Source organism: Talpa europaea (assembly GCF_964194135.1).
Source record: "Talpa europaea genome assembly, chromosome: 1".
In the NCBI taxonomy this organism is placed as follows: Eukaryota; Metazoa; Chordata; class Mammalia; order Eulipotyphla; family Talpidae; genus Talpa; species Talpa europaea.
This window is the reverse complement of record NC_140073.1, coordinates 99,911,373-99,927,935: the sequence shown is the minus strand read 5'-3', so window position 1 is coordinate 99,927,935 and position 16,563 is coordinate 99,911,373.

Here is a 16,563-nt window from a genome sequence, read left to right as displayed (position 1 = left end):
TTATGTGGATGCTTAGCATGGGTCATGTTAAGACATGTTTGGGATATATACTTGGGGCCTTATATTATGAAGAGAAGCAGTCAAATTCTCTGAGTAGTGTCACAGAGGGTCTTGAATCTTCAAAAAAAAAAAACCTTTGAGTATTATTTAATATTTGGGTAAGACATGAACCAATTATATGTACTTCGAAAAAAGAAGCTTATTTGAGAAAATAATTAGTACATTATTTGACTAAGAAATAGTGGATAAAATTACTGTTAACTATTTGTGTGAAGTTTTGGAGATTATCAATGTCAAAAGAGGAGAAAATTTAGATTCTAACTTATTGTAAAAAGGAGTTACAGTCTCAACAAAATTATTTTTTTTCAAACAATAAGTTATAAAAGTATGCACTATCTTACTATAAAACATTTTTACTATTTTGGTTATAAAAAAACTAAACTAAAAATGTCTGTTAAAAATAAAACTTCAAATTATTGGCCATAGCTAAAGTAATGATCACATTTTTGAGGGGTAGTTTGACAGGGTGTAGCCTAGTGTACTTCTGAACATTTATTCAGATTTACTTCTGAAAAAGTATGTAGTTGGAAGTAAAAATTATTTTAAAATCACCATCTCGCCTTGATTTTTTGCATGCATTTGACATATGAAAGAAATAATTTATACCTTTAATGAGTATTTTCCCACTTTAGTGTATTTAGTTTGAGGAAAATAAAGATATTTTCTTCTGAATTCTGACCAAACACAGAACAATAAAACATCTCTCAAAAAGTATGCTAGGTACTCTCTTTACAGTAGCTCTTTGAAGTAGGTGTAATTAATCCCATTTTACTGATTCGGAAACCAAGACTCAACAGACATGCTGGCTATGTGCTGAATAATTTAGAGAATTCATAAAACAAATACAGAGCAGTAAAAAGTCAAAGTAATTAGCAACTTCCTGGGTAGAAGCTAAAGTGCTCTGTAGTTCAAAGATGGGAAGTTGTGACCGAGGATTAGTCAGGTACAGCTTATGGATAAACTGACTCTTGGGCTTATATTGGAGGGACATGATATTTGGATTGTTGAAAGGAAAAAACAGTATATCTTAGTGGTGTAAAAAGCATGAGCAAAAATGAAAAGAGAAAAAAAAACTAAGTAAAACATTGGTTAGGGAGTTTTATACCAATCCCTTCCATTGCAAATAACACTAACCTATTAAAACTTAATTACAAGGATAAATATTTGGAAGGTTACAGAGAGTCTCAGGGAATAATAGGAAAATCATAAAAGCAGATCTAAGAAACAGAACCTGAGCTTGACCCTACTCTCAGCTTCTGTCTCTTAGGACCTCTCAACTTCTCTGTACATCTCTCTACCAACAGTTTTTCCAACCCATTTTTCTTGAGCAATCTAGTTTTAGTACCACAGTCTTTATGATCTCCCACTCAGCAATAATTCCCCTGTTTATGAGTAGATCATGGTGTCTTTAGATATAACTTTAACATGTCATAGATTTCTGAACGGCCATTGTCTCCTTGAGTAATATCTGGTTCAGCTTTGAGTGGGGTCATGTGGCCCATTTTTGAGGCTCAAAAATTACACGGTTTATTTAGAAACAAGAAATGTGAGCACAATGGGGCATGGCATGGACCTTTCTACTTTCTGGATGGAGGTGAAGGGTAGATTTTTTACTTGAATGAAAACTCATCATTTAAAAATTATTTTTTTTAAGATGTACTTATTTATTTATACAAGCACTGGGTACAGTCAGAAGCGCAGGAGGGTGAGAGAATTCACCAGAGTCAGAGTGGAGAGCAGAGCAGGCAGACTGACGAAATACACTGCTGAGGGGAGCAGCGGGCAGCAGCAGAGGTCTGTGCGCCATGTGGGACCCTCAGCCGGTGGCCGGGGATCCAACTGGCACCGCAGAGGCTGCGGGCAGCTTTGCAACCCAGCGCTCAACCGCTGCGCCACCAGGAAGGCCCTAAAAATTATTTTAAGGCAAAACCCCTTTTTTTTCTTCCTGATAGTGTAATTTAAGTGATGCTGTGTCTTTCAAAATCTCTCTCTTCCACTTTTCCTTCCTCCCTAGCTTAGTACCCCCCAACCTCTGCCCCCCAGCTTTTTTCCCACTTCTTCCATCATCCCGCCCTGAAGCTGAAGTGAGAAGGACAAAAGTTTTCAGGTATTCAGCTATTAAGATTAAGAAAAAATTAAAATTAAAAAAACATGCCCTGGTTCCCAAAATAGGAAACTTAGACATTATATGTGGAATGTGAATTAAAAATTTTTTTCTCCCATATTTCAGTATTTTGTGAATTTAATAAAGTGAGCACATACACATTTCTTTTTACTGGGAAAATTTTAAAAATGTAGTAATTTAGATTTGGTTGAATCATGATGAGAATATTTTAAATGAAAAAAATAGAAAAATAAATGAAAATTATTAGATGAAGTTTTATAAGGCAAAGGTTATGCATGATGTATTTATCTTTATATTCTAAAAAATAGCCACTATATAATTTTGTATTAGCTGAGTAGTTTTTAAATGAGTAGTGACATTATAGCTATTTTAATATAGGTGGCAGAAAGAAAATAATTACTTCATGTATAGTATTTTTTCCTTGAAATTTTATCAGAATTCATAATTTCTTATTGTCTTTAATTTCAGTAGCACAGTTTTTAAAGAAGTATTTCTTTTTTGATTAAAACATTGTTTCTTCTACTTTACTGCAATATGAGAGTATCCTGTGGCCTGTGTAGATGTTGAAATTGACAGGTGTAAATGAATCGTAAATGTAATCATTAGAGAATAGTTAAATTAACGAATGTGCCTTGTGTATTATAAAACAATTATACATCTGTATTTGGATTTGAATGCTGAGATGACTATTTTCAGAAGCATTTTTTTCATACTGATTTTATATTTTCCTGAGTATCAGAAAATTTGTAACTTTTAAAATAGATATTCCTAATCACTAACAAAATAATGGTTAAATGTAACCTCTTCCCACTGCATATCTAACTTACTTCCTTAATTTGTTTGCTCATCTACAGATACAGCCATCCCATTTCCTGACTCTATACCATTTTTCAATATGGTACCACTGCTACTGTTACTTAGCTCAGTTTCTTGTTAGCAAGGTATCAGTTTAACTCAACTTTGATAAGGTTTCCACCATTGTCCAAATTACTGAACTGTAAACCCTGAGTTAGACTATTTAACCTAATTGACTTACTCCTTTTATCCCAAATACCTATCACTAGTCATGGTTTAATAAATGCTTTCTGAAGGACTGAACATTTAATGTTTCCATAATGGTTAAACTTTGTATAATTGGTGTCGCAGCATCTGGGTGAAAGGACTTTGATCTATCCTTAATTGGCTGAGTATGTGGAGTAGAAGAATCTAGCATTTAGGTGACATCCCAGGTGCCCAAGTAATATAAAAGCCCTTATTTCTTTGTCTTAGACTGGAAGTTTAAATATGTGTCTTCAAATCCTTGAGAAATGCTAAGATTTTTGTACAGCCACTCTTAGTAATAGACTATACAAAAGACATGAATCTGCTAGTGTAGTAATACATACACATGCACACATGTAGTTATATATATATATATATGCAAGTATATATTCAAATAAAATTCCTGTATAGCTGCTGGTATGATTAGGGACTGTAAAATTCCTAACATAAAATCTTTTTATGTTTCCCTTAAACTATACATTATTTGAAAGCCAAATAAAGCAATGTTTTTCAAGCTTCTTAGTCAGTGACCCAGAATATTTCATTTTTTATTACCCTACTATGTGGCTTTCATGACTCATGTGTTATAATCCACAGGTATAAAACTCTTGTGTCAAGTGGGACTAATGAATTCCATAAACAGAAATTATTTAAAATTTTAGAATTAGTAGTCACTGTTTCCTATGTATTATCTTTGTTTGTCTTACTTTGTAATGGTTCTGGTTTCTTAAAATGAAATAGTCTGTTATACAAAAAGATGTCAGTGTCTGAGGGAACATTATCATTTCTTTCACAACTGTACTGTAAAACTTTTTGTAATGTCATAACTATGGAAAGTTGGTTAGTGTGATTTTTACATTGTATTTAGTCTTTTAATTTAAATTTAATTTTATCTGCATATTGTTAGTTAATGTTTAATGGCTACCCTATCTACCCATTCCATCCATGCAGATTTATACTGGTTTTAATACATAGATCTTTGGTTCATCACAATTGCTTGCTGTCTAGTTGCATGTTGTTCTTAAAAATTGGAATGAAAGGGCCTCCCTGGTGGCACAAGGAGTTAAGAGTTGTGTGAGCTTTTTGTAGATCTTTGATATCAGCCCTTTATCGCATGTATGGGGTGCAAATATTTTCTCCCATTCAGTAGGGTGTCTTTTTGTTTTGGTTATTATCTCTTTTGCTGTACAGAAGCTTTTAGTTTGATATAGTCTCAACTTTTTATATTCCCTTTGTTTTCCTTGCTTCTAGAGATGAGTTCTCAAAGGTGTTTCTGAAATTTATGTCATGGAGTGTTTTGCCTATGTTTTCTTCCATATATATTATGGTTTTAGGTCTTACATGCAAGTCTCTTACCCACTTTGGGTTTGTTTTTTTTTTTTAAAGATTTATTTATTTATTTATTTATACAAGCTCTGGGTACAGTCAGAAGCGCGGGAGGGTGAGAGAATTCACCAGAGCCAGAGCAGGGAGCAGAGCAGGCAGAAGGACCGAAGTACACTGCTGAGGGGAGCAGCGGGCAGCAGGAGAGGTCTGCGCGCCATGTGGGACCCTCCTCCAGTGGCCAGGGAGCAGCCGGGGATCAAACCGGCGCTGCAGAGGCTGCGGGCAGCTTCGCAACCCAGCGCTCAACCGCTGCACCACGGGGAAGGCCCTCTTACCCACTTTGAAGTGATCTTTGTGCATGATGTAAGATAGCAGTTTAGTTTCATTCTTTTGCATGTGGCAGTCCAATTTTCCCAGCACTAGTTGTTGAAGAGACTTTCCTTATTCCAGTGTATATTCTTTGCTCCTTTGTCATAGATTAGTTGACAATTTATGTGTGGTTTTATTTCTGGACTTTCGATTTGATTCCATTGTCCTGTGTGTGTGTGTTTTTTTTCTTTTCCAGTACCACGTGGTTTTTATTGTTATGGTTTTGTAGTATAGTTTGAAGTCTGGAAGCATAATACTCCCATTTTCCCCTTTTTGTCAGAACTTTGGCTATTCAGGGTCTTTTGGATTCCATATCAATTTTAGAAGTATTTGTCCTTTTTTTTTTTTTTAAGAACATCATTGCAATTTTCATTGGAATTGCATTGAATCTGTAAATTGCTTTGGGTAGGATGGTCATTTTGATAATGTTTAATCTTCTGGTCCATAAGCAGGAATGTATTTTTATTTCTTTATGCCTCTTCTATTTCTTTTAATAATATTTTATAATTTTCCTTGTATAGATCTCGCACTTTCTTTGTTAAAATCACCATTTTATTCTCATGTATTTAATTTTTTGTACAATTATAAATGGGATGGTTTTCTTAATTTCTTCCTCTTCAGGCCAGTAGTTTTCATATAGGAAGGTAACTGATTTTTGTATATTGATTTTGTAACCTCCTACTTTAGTGAACTGATTTATTGTTTTAATTAATTTTTTCCATGGGTTTTTAAGGGTTCACTATATATTATTATATCATCTGAAAAAAATGATAGTTTTACTTCTTCTTTCCCAATTTGTTTTCCTTTTATGCCTTTGCCTTGCCTAATTGCTCTAGCTAGGACTTCTAGTACCATGTTGAATAGTGGTGGTGAAAGTGGACATCCTTGTCTTGTACTGGCTCTTAGTGGAAAGGCTTTAAGTTTAAGTTTTGAGAATGATGCTGGTTGTGGGTTTGTCAAATATGATTTTTATTATATTGAGATATGTTCCTTTTATTCCTGTTTTTTAATGGCTTTCATCATGGATAGATGTTGGACTTTATCAAATGCTTTCTCTGCATCTATTGATATGACCATATGGTTTTTATCTTTTTGTTGCTGGTGAATTACATTGATGATTTTCAGATGTTGAACCATCCTGGTGCCCCTGGAATAAATTCCACTTGGTTATGTATGTAATTCTCTTGATCCATTCTTGGATTTGTTTTGCTATTATTTTATTGGGGATTTTAGTATCTGTGTGTTCATTAGAGAGACTGGCCTGTAGTTTTCTTCCTCTGTGTTGTCTTTCTTTGGTTTCAGTATTAGTGTGATGTTGGCCTCATAAAATGTATTTGAAAGTAGTCCTTCTTTCTCAGTCTTTTGGAAGATTTTGAGTAGGATAGGTATTAGTTCATCTTTGAAAGTTTGGTAGAACTCACTAATAAAACCATCTGGCCTTGGGCTTTCATTTTTTGGAAGAGTTTTGATTTCAGTTTCCTTGCTTAGAAATGGTTTGTTCAAGTTTTCAAGAGATGAAACTATAACATTAAAATTTGTGTTATGTTAGGTTAGTTATATGGTAGTTCCCAGGAGGTATTGGGCATTAGCTATTTTGTACTTGTGTAGTATAAATAGTGTATAAAATAATTGGATCATACTTGAAGGCTTGCATTTAAAAATGTAATGATTTGACTAGCTTATATGTTTCCTCTTTTATGTGTGAGTTTATCCAGATTTTCTTAAGTGAGAATTTTTAATTTTAAGTAAATTTAGTATTCCAAAAATAACTAAATTGTGCATTTTGTTCCTTCCTCTGGACTGTAGCTTTTTAAAAAATTCTATTACAGAAATTATGAAAAAATAATTGATATAGTAAAGTAGTATAAGCATCTACCTTGGAAGCAAGATGTGACTTGTTAAGAAATCTTGATTTTTGACAATTCGTAAAACAAATTAATGGGAAAGAAATAGTACAATATATTCCTAGGCATCAGCTTCTTTTCAGGAAAAACATGGTTAATTTTGGTTCTTTTTTCAGAGGGATTATTTAAAATTGAATTCATTAAATAAAAATGGTGTCCTTAGGTGAAAAATTGCCCCTTTTATTAGAATTTATAGTTTGAGTTTACCCAAGTTGGGGTTTGTTCAGCTTCTTGAATCTATGTCTTTTACCCAAAATGGAAAATTTTCAGGTAACATCTTTTCCAATTAAAGTACCACTCCCTTTGACATCTCTTGTCTTTAATGACATGAATGTTAGAACTTTTGCTATTATCCCACATGATCATTCATCATTTTTATTTTTTTATTTTTATTTTTTTAATGTAATTTCATTGTCATTCTTTTTTTTTTTTTTAAAGATTTATTTATCTATACAAGAGCTGGGGTACAGGCCAGAGGCATGGGAGGGTGAGAGGATTCACCAGAGACAGAGCTGGGAGCAGAACAGGTAGACAGACAGAAGGCACTGTTGAGGGGAGCAGCGGGCAAGGCAGGAGAGGTCTGCCGCGCCATGTGGATATATCTCCCTGGCCGGCCTGGAATCGAACTGGCGCTGCAGAGGCTGTGGACAGCTTCACAGTGCTGTGCTCAACCTGCTGCGCCACAGGGAGATCCCTGTCCATTGTTTTTAATGTTCTGTTTTCACATTTGATAATTTCCATTGATCTATCCTCAAGTTCATTGACTTTTTTTTTTTATATCATATCCATTCTGCTGTTGTCTCCATCCAGTGAGCTCTTTTATTTCAGTTACTTTACTTTTCAATTCTAAAGTTTTCATTAGTTCTTCTTTATATTTTATATTTTATTGTCAAGGCTTTATAGTTTACTATTCAAGTGTGTTCATTATAACTTGCTCACTAACTACCAACTACTTTATGTATTTGGGTATCAGAAAATATAATCCTCTTATGGTTTAGTAAGCTATTAACCATTAATAGAAAATTACAGGTAATAGCTTATGACCTGATCTAAAATCCTGCCTTTTGGTTAGCAAACAATTAGGTAGTCTAAGCTAGTAACATAAATATGGTAGTTATCAGAATTTTTGTGGTTTAATATTGGAAAAAATAATTTAGTGTCCTTTGTTACACGACACTAGTTAGTGATAACTGGAAATCTATGTCCAGAGCTTGTGACTAACTCATCTCTTTTGAACCATCTAGGACAAATGATTATTAATCACCTTCTTCAAGTGTTCTTAAGATTTAATCAAGGACAAATTTTACTTCTGTAAAATACAACATTCCATTCTTGATCAAGGATTTTTCCTGTGCCAGATTTATATTTGAAAGTTATTTCTTTCCCTTTGAAAAATGTGTTTAATTTTTGTGTAATGATTTTTAATGTAGAGAATTGGAAGAGGTTTACAAACATTAAAAGGAGTAAAAATCACTCATAATACCATTATTCTGTGATAACAATTATATTTTCTTTCATTCTTTTCCCTTTAATATCTGTTCATATATCTGTACTTAAAAAAGTTAGATCATACTAGGTTTATGTTGTATAAGCTTTCTTTCCACTTACCATTGTACTGTGAATATTTTCATGTATTAGATAGTATTAGAAAATAAAATTTTTAATGTATATGTGGTGTTGGTTCACTGGAATGAGTATTTAAGTTTGATTATCATTTATTTGTTAAAAATCTTCCCAGATATTGGTGGACCATTGACCCTAATTTTAGTTTTCCCCACTTTCTTTTACTGTGTCTTTATGGTAGAAGGCAGTGGGAAAAAAAGGGCCAAGGCAGAAGATGCCTTTTTTAAAAAAAAAAAAAAAAACAGAAGTCACTAAAACCACAATTCTTATTCTTTGGTCTTCTTATTTTGAAACTGAAAAACTTCATTTAAAAAAAAATTTGATAAAACTTACTGTCACATTATTAAATTGTTCACAGTGCCTGATCTATTCTTCCATTACTACTTAATGTATTTAAAACTATACTGTCTACAACTTAGCATGTTCTAATATTGATCTAAATAACACAGTTTTACAGGAAGGAGTGGGGCCAGACTTCTTTTTCTGACACTTAACACCTTTGACTATAGCAAGTGACTTAATCTTTCTATGTCTGTGTTTCCTCATCTGAAAATTATTATCATTATTATTAATGGTGATGATCACAATATACTTGGAATTTGATTTGATATAATTAAAGTAATGAAGTGAAAATACTTAGCATAGTGTTTGGTATAAATACTAGTCTTTTAGTAAGTAATGTAATGGTGTTAAAAATTAGGAATAAGTAGTAATAATACTGTCAATAATCATATTTGATATATTATCTCAAATTTTTCCATAAAAGTGTTAAATTTTAGGTTAAATCACTTCTTACCTAGTCTGACCACTTGACTCATTTTTAAGCTCTTTTTAGTGTTTTTCCCAATCCTGTGTGTGCGATGTTTTTTTCCTATATAACTTTTGAATTGTCAAGCTTTTCAATATCTGGCTTGTTGTCAATTTTATTTTAATACCATATAAATAAATATTTTTCCTAAAATTATTTCACTGAGAATTCAGTGGGGTTATTTTCAGTTACCTCCAGAATATTAAATTATGAACAAATTCCAAAGGATAAGTAATAGATTCGGTGTTTAAATTTTTCCCTCATCCTAACTTCAAATTAGTTTTTCACTTCACAGATTCTTTTTTTATTTATTTTATATAATTCTTACATCATTTTTCATTTTTGTACAATGTATGCATTTTCACCTTGGTTATATTCCCCATACAATTCCCACCCCCCTTATTTTGACCCTAATCCCTCTGTTCCTCCTTCCCCACCCCCCGTAGTATGTCTCTGGTTTATAGTTGCTTGTTGATTTTGATTTTTCTTTATTATAACTAGTCTTTTTCTTGGTCCTTTATTTAGGTTTTCTAAATTCCTGCTATGAGTGAGACCATCTGGTATTTTTCTTTTTCTTTCTAGTTTATTTCGCTGAGCATGATCCCTTTCAGCTCCATCCATGTTGCTGCAAATTGCATGAGCTTATCTTTTTTGATTGCTGAATAATATTCCATTGTATATATATACAACATCTTCTTCATCCAGTCATCTACTTTTGGGCATTTGGGTTCTTTCCACAGCTTAGCTATTGTAAATAGTGCTGCTATAAACCTAGGGGTGCAGGTGCCCTTTTGAATTAATGTTTCTGTGTCCTTTGGGTAAATACCAAGGAGTGAAATGGCTGGATCATGTGGAAGTTCTATCTTTAGTAGGTTAAGGAATCTCCATGCAGCTTTCCATAGTGGTTGAACCATTTTGTACTCCCACCAGCAGTGCAGGAGAGTTCCTTTTTCTCCACACCCTCGCCAACATTTTTGTTGCTAGTTTCTTTTAATATGTGCCATTCTCACTGGTTTAAAATGGTATCTCAGTGTAGTTTTGATTTGCATTTACCTCATTACAAGTGATGTTGAACCTTTTTTTCATATGCCTGTTGGCCATTTGCATATCCTCTTTGGAGAAGTTTCCTTTTAGCTCTTCTTCCCATTTTTGACTGGATTATTTACTTTGTTTTTGTTGAGTCTCATCAGCTCTTTGTAGTTTTTTGTGATCAATCCTTTATCATTAGTGTTGTGTGCAAACATTTTCTCCCAGTTGGCGTGGATTCTCTTTGTTTTGGTTATTGTCTCTTTTGTTGTACAGAAGCTCTTTAATTTGATGTAGTCCCAGCTGTTTATCTTTGCCTTTGCTATCATTGCTTTGTGTGATGTGTCTGTAAAGATGTCTTTGAGGTGCATGTCATATAGTGTTTCGCCTATATTTCCTTTTATATATTTTATGGTTTCAGGTCTTATGTCTAGTTCTTTAATCCATTTTGAGTTGGTTTTCGTGTATGGTGTGAGGTAGTAGTCAAGATTCATTCTTTTACATGCAGCGACTCAGTTTTCCCAGCACCATTTATTGAACAAACTTTCTTTGCTCCATTGCATATTCTTTGCTCCTTTGTCAAAGATTAGTTGACTGTAAATCTGTGGGTTTATTTCTGGATTTTCTGTTTGGTTCCATTGGTCTGTGTGTCTGTTCTTGTTCCAGTACCATGCAGTTTTGATTATTAAGGCTTTGTAGTATAGTTTGAAATCTGGGCGTGTGATGCCTCCATTTCCTTCTCGTTTTTTTTTTTTTTTTTTTTTTTTTTCAGGAGAGCTTTGGCTATTCGGGAGTTTTGGTAGCTCCATATGAATTTCATCAATATTTGTTCTATTTCTCTGAAGAATGTCATTGGAATTTTTATTTGAATAGCATTGAATCTATAAATTGCTTTTGGTAGGATGACCATTTTGATAATGTTAATTCTTCCAATCCATGATGTCTTTCCATTTCTTCGTGTCTTCTTCTATTTCTTTTCAGTGTTTTATAGGTTTTTTTTTTTTTTTGTATTAGTCCTTTACCTCTTTTGTAGGTTTATTCCCAAGTATTTTATTTTTTTTTATTTCAATAATAGAAGGGGTGTTTTTTTTTATTTCTTCAGATTTATTGTTTCTGTATAGGAAGGCTACTGATTTTTTTTTTTTTTTTTTTTTTTTGGCTACTGATTTTTGAGTGTTGATTTTGTATCCTGCCACTTTACTAAACTGATTGATTTTGTAATTAGTTTTTCTGTGGAGTTTTTGGGGTCTCTATGTATATTATCATATCATCTGTGAATAGTGATAGTTTGACTTCTTCCTTCCCTGTTTGGATTCCTTGTATGTCTTTCTCTTGTCTTATTGCTCTGTCTAGGACTTCTAGTATTATATTGAAAGGCAGTGGTGTGAGTGGATATCCTTGTCTTGTTCCAGATCTTAATGGAAATGCTTTCAGCTTTCACCATTGAGAATGATATTGGCTATGGTCTTGTCATATATGACCTTTATGATGTTGAGGTATGCTCCTTGTATCCCGAGGATTTCAAGGGCCTTTATCATAAATGGATGTTGTACTTTGTCAAAAGCTTTCTCAGCAGCTACTGATATTATCATACAGTTTTTACATTTCTTTTTGTTGATGTGTTGGATTACATTGATTGGTTTTCAGATGTTGAACCATCCTTGTGTCCCTGGAATAAATCCTACTTGGTTGTGGTGAATTATCTTATGGTACATCACTGGATTCTGATAGCTAAAATTTTATTGAGGATTTTTGCATCACTGTTCATTAGAGAGATTGGCCTGTAGTTTTCTTTTTTTGTGTTGTCCTTGTTCGGTTTGGGTATGAGTATAATGTTGGCTTCATAGAACGTGTTTGGTATTATCCCTTCCTTCTCAATGTCTTGGAAGTTTGTGAAGGATAGGCACTAATTCATTTCTGAATGTTTGGTAGAATTCATTTGTAAATCCATCTGGTCCTGGGCTTTTGTTTTGGGGGAGGGTTTTGATTACATTTTCAATTTCACTGCATGTAATTGGTCTGTTTAGGTGTTCTATTTCTTCTTTACCTAGCTTTGGGTGACTGTAAAGTTGTAGGAATTTGTCCATCTCTTCTAGATCGTTGAGCTTGTTTGCATATAACTGTTCATAGTAGTTTCTGATTATTATTTTGATTTCTGCTGTGTCTTAACAGATTTCTTTAGAGATTGATAAGCATGTCAGGAAAAATGTCATACTTGTGACTATGAAAAATATCTATAATCCCTAATTATGTTTTATATTCAGCTCATCCAGTCAAAAGTATTGAGCACATAGTATGCACGAGGCTAAGGGGGCAGAGGGAGGGACTCTGTGGTGCCTATCAATGATTTCATAGTCTACCTTAAGTATAACTGCAATGTAATTAAAAGATTTAGGCAAGGAAGTGACATTATCTAATTTTCAAATGTGTAACAGTGATTGCTCTGTGAACATTCGATTTTAGCTGGGAGAATGGCAGTACTGGGATGATTTTGTAAATAAGATCAGTTAGGAATGATACTACTCAACTAGACTATAGAGTAGGGGACAGCAAACTTATTTGTTCTTATTAAAGACTCAGGCAGTAAGTATTTTAGGCTTTGCAGGCCTTACCGTCTCTTATTTCAATTATTATATCCTACCACTGCAAATACTGCAAATATAGCCATAGATAAAACAAAAACAAGTAAAACTTGATTTGCCAAAAATTGGCACCCTGCCCACAAGCCATATTTTGCATACCTCTTATTTCTAGAGGAAAATGGTAAATGGTGGATCTATTTAAGATTACAGTGGAGGGCCTCCCCTGGTGGTGCAGTGGTTGAGTCTGGGCTGGGAGGCTGCCTGCAGCCTCTGAAGTGCCGGTTCCATCCCCAGCTGCCGGCAAGGGTCCCACATGGTGCGCAGACCTCTCCTGCCGCACCCGCTGCTCCCCTCAGCAGTGTATTTCGTCCGTCTGCCTGTTCTGTTCCCTGCTCTGGCTCTGGTGAATTTTCTCACCCTCCTGCACTTCTGTCCCCAGTGCTTGTATAAATAAATAAATAAATAAATAAATAAATAAATCTTAAAAAAAAAAAAAGATTGCAGTGAAAGTAAAATTGAGACCTCTTGACAGTTAATTGGTTGTGGTAGGTCACAAGAGTGAACATGTACATACTCATCCCCCTTCAGAGGACATCAGGGCCTTGTGTTATGTGTGGGGTTTGTCTTATGAATTAGTCTCTTATATTAAAGAAACTATTACCCAATTTTCACATCTGATTTATGTTTGCATTCCTGCAGCCAAATTGATGCCAACTTTTACAAACAGTTGTCTTTATCTCCTGGTTGATTTCTTTATATTTTTCATAAACTTCCTTTCTGACAGTGCCTCAGACTCATTTGACTAAATTTTTCTTGACTTTCATGCCCTTATTTTGGGTAGTTGTGTCTCAGCACTCAAAGTTGCCTAATGATATGTCACAGAAATAAATGTGGAGCACTATAGACTGGAATGAGTGAAATTATGAAAGCAGGTAGAAAAATGGAAACTATGTATATAGACAATTTCATTTTAAGAATCTCAGTTGAAATCAATTATAAATCAGAGGCATACTGCAGGGGAGGAGGAGGGAGAGGTATCAGAGGGAGGGAGGGAGGAGCACAGGGGACTGAGGTGATGGTGCACGGGTGCATTGGTGAAGAAAACTCTGTGGGGACTACACCTGAGGGGGTGGGGGGTAGCAAATATTGTTAAAAATTAAGAATGATATATAAAAAATAAAAAAACTAAAAAAAAGAATCTCAATTGAAATAAGAGCAAAAAAAAATAAGATGGCAAAATGGGGATGAGTAGTCAAAGAGTGTCTTAGATTTTAAAGATAGGAGATAACTGAGACGTCAGTAGAGTAGAGATGCAGGAAAGAGAAGGAATGACCAGTAAAGTCTCTGACAAGTGTGAAAAGGTAGTGTCAGAAAATGAAGAAACATTAAATTTCCTTTTAATGGGAACGAAGGAGAAGATGAGTATAATGCCATTAGAGTTTAGATTTTCTAGAAGGAAGAAAAATATTTTTGTACAGTGTTGTATTTTCATCATTTAGGTTCCCCTAGCCCCATTGGAGGGTTCCAAATTACTATCAGTAGAGTCATCCATTCTACTCCATAGTTACCTTTTTTATTCCTATTCTTTTTTTTATGGGAAAAAGCAGGAAATAGATATGTAATAATGTACATCACTTATAAACTCCCAAGAAGATGATTGATTCAGCATGTTAGGATCTGGAATTTGGGGTTTGGAATTAAGGAGATAATACTCTGTGAGAGAATGAGATCTAATTCTGGGCTGCATTCTACAGTAGCTTCAAATTAGGAATAAAGATGAGAGGAGTGAAGTGCCTCCTATGTAAGGTTGACTTAGATTCTAAAGTCACTGTAAATAATGTTGGACAGATGACCATGTTATTGAGAAGTGATATTAGACAGATATCCTTTAGAATAGTGGTTTACAGACTTTTTTTTGAACAGTGGGTCCCATTCTTCAAACAAAATCTCACATGGAATCCCAATAAACAAAGCAGATAAAAGAATATAAATGCAGGTAGCGTATGAGCTACAGCCATATCTTTTACCTGTTACCATCCTTGTCATCTTCCAAGGCAGCTAAAGGTACCCTAAACCTTTGCAGAACATTTTGAAAGGTAATTTCTAGCACCAAGAACCCTTTAGAAATCTTTCTTCTTTTAAAATTAAAGCAACTCGGGCCTCCCCGGTGGCGCAGCGGTTGAGCGCTGGGTTGTGAAGCTGCCCGCAGCCTCTGCGGTGCCAGTTCGATCCCCGGCTGCTCCCCGGCCACCGGAGGAGGGTCCCACATGGCCCGCAGACCTCTCCTGCGGCCCGCTGCTCCCCTCAGCAGTGTACTTTGGTCCTTCTGCCTGCTCTGCTCCCCGCTCTGGCTCTGGTGAATTCTCTCACCCTCCCGCGCTTCTGACTGTACCCAGTGCATGTATAAACAAAAACCAACCAACCAACCAAACAAACAAATAAATAAATAAACATGCCTCTATAAAAAAAAAAAAAAATTAAAGCAACTCATTAACACCAGCACATGGTAAATTATTTAAGTAGTAGAAAAAGACATACAGTGAAAAATAATTTCCCCATCCTTGATTCAGTTCCCCAGTTCCTTTACCTAGAAGTGAAGGAGTGAACCGTTTTTGTTTTTTTGTTTTCATTTTTTTAATACTTTTTTTTCCAGAAACAGTCTCAAAATTCAAGCATAAGAATGTATTCCCTTTTTTCTTTATCACACTCCTGACCTTGCTATTTATATTTTCCCCTGTTTTACTCTTCATTTAACACATTAGCTAGTATAGAGCTACTTCATTCTTTCATAACAACTGCACAGTATTTTCTTAAGATGTACCATAATTTAGCAATCCCCTCTTTTTTTAAAGATTTATTGGGCCTCCCATGGTGGCACAGCGGTTGAGCCCTGGGCTGCGAGGCTGCCCACAGCCTCTGCAGCGCCGGTTTGTTCCCCAGCCGCCGGTGAGGGTCCCACAAAAAAAAAGATTTATTTATTTATGCATACAAGAACTGGGGTACAGGCCAGAGGTGTGGTGACTGAGAGGATTCACCAGAGACAGAGTGGGGAGCAGAACAGGTAGATTGACTGAAATATACTGCTGAGGGTAGCAGTAGGTGAGTCAGGATAGGTCTGCTGCGCCATGTGGGTTAGCTCCCAGCCAGGGAGCTTTATTTCATCAGTGTGTTATGCATCAGCCTCAGTCACTATACACAAATGTTATAAATTCCATTTAATTTTAATTGTCTCCAGAGCAAAGTTTTAGGTTTTTTTTTCCTTTATTGCTTGTTCTTTGGGACTCCTTGCATTTGTAGATCAAAGGATCAACTAGGGCCTCCCTTGGTGGTGTAGGCAGTTGAGCGCTTCACTGTGAAGCTGTCCGCAGCCTCTGCAGCGCCGGTGGCTTGCGAGGGTCCCACATGGCGCAGCAGACCTCTCCTGTCGTGCCCGCCGCTCCCCTCAGCAGTATATTTCATCAGTCTGCCTGTTCTGTTCCCTGCTCTTTCTCTGGTGAATCCTCTTGCCCTTCGGTGCATCTGGCCTGTACCCTGATTCTTCTATAAGTAAATAAATAAATCTTTAAAAAAAAGAAAGGATCAACTAATTATATATTTATTTCCCTTTTTATTCATCTAGCTTTTCTATCCTTTTTACAAATTTCTAAGTCAAGTCAATACTTAAAATTCCACATTTGTTAAATCTTACTTACATCGTTC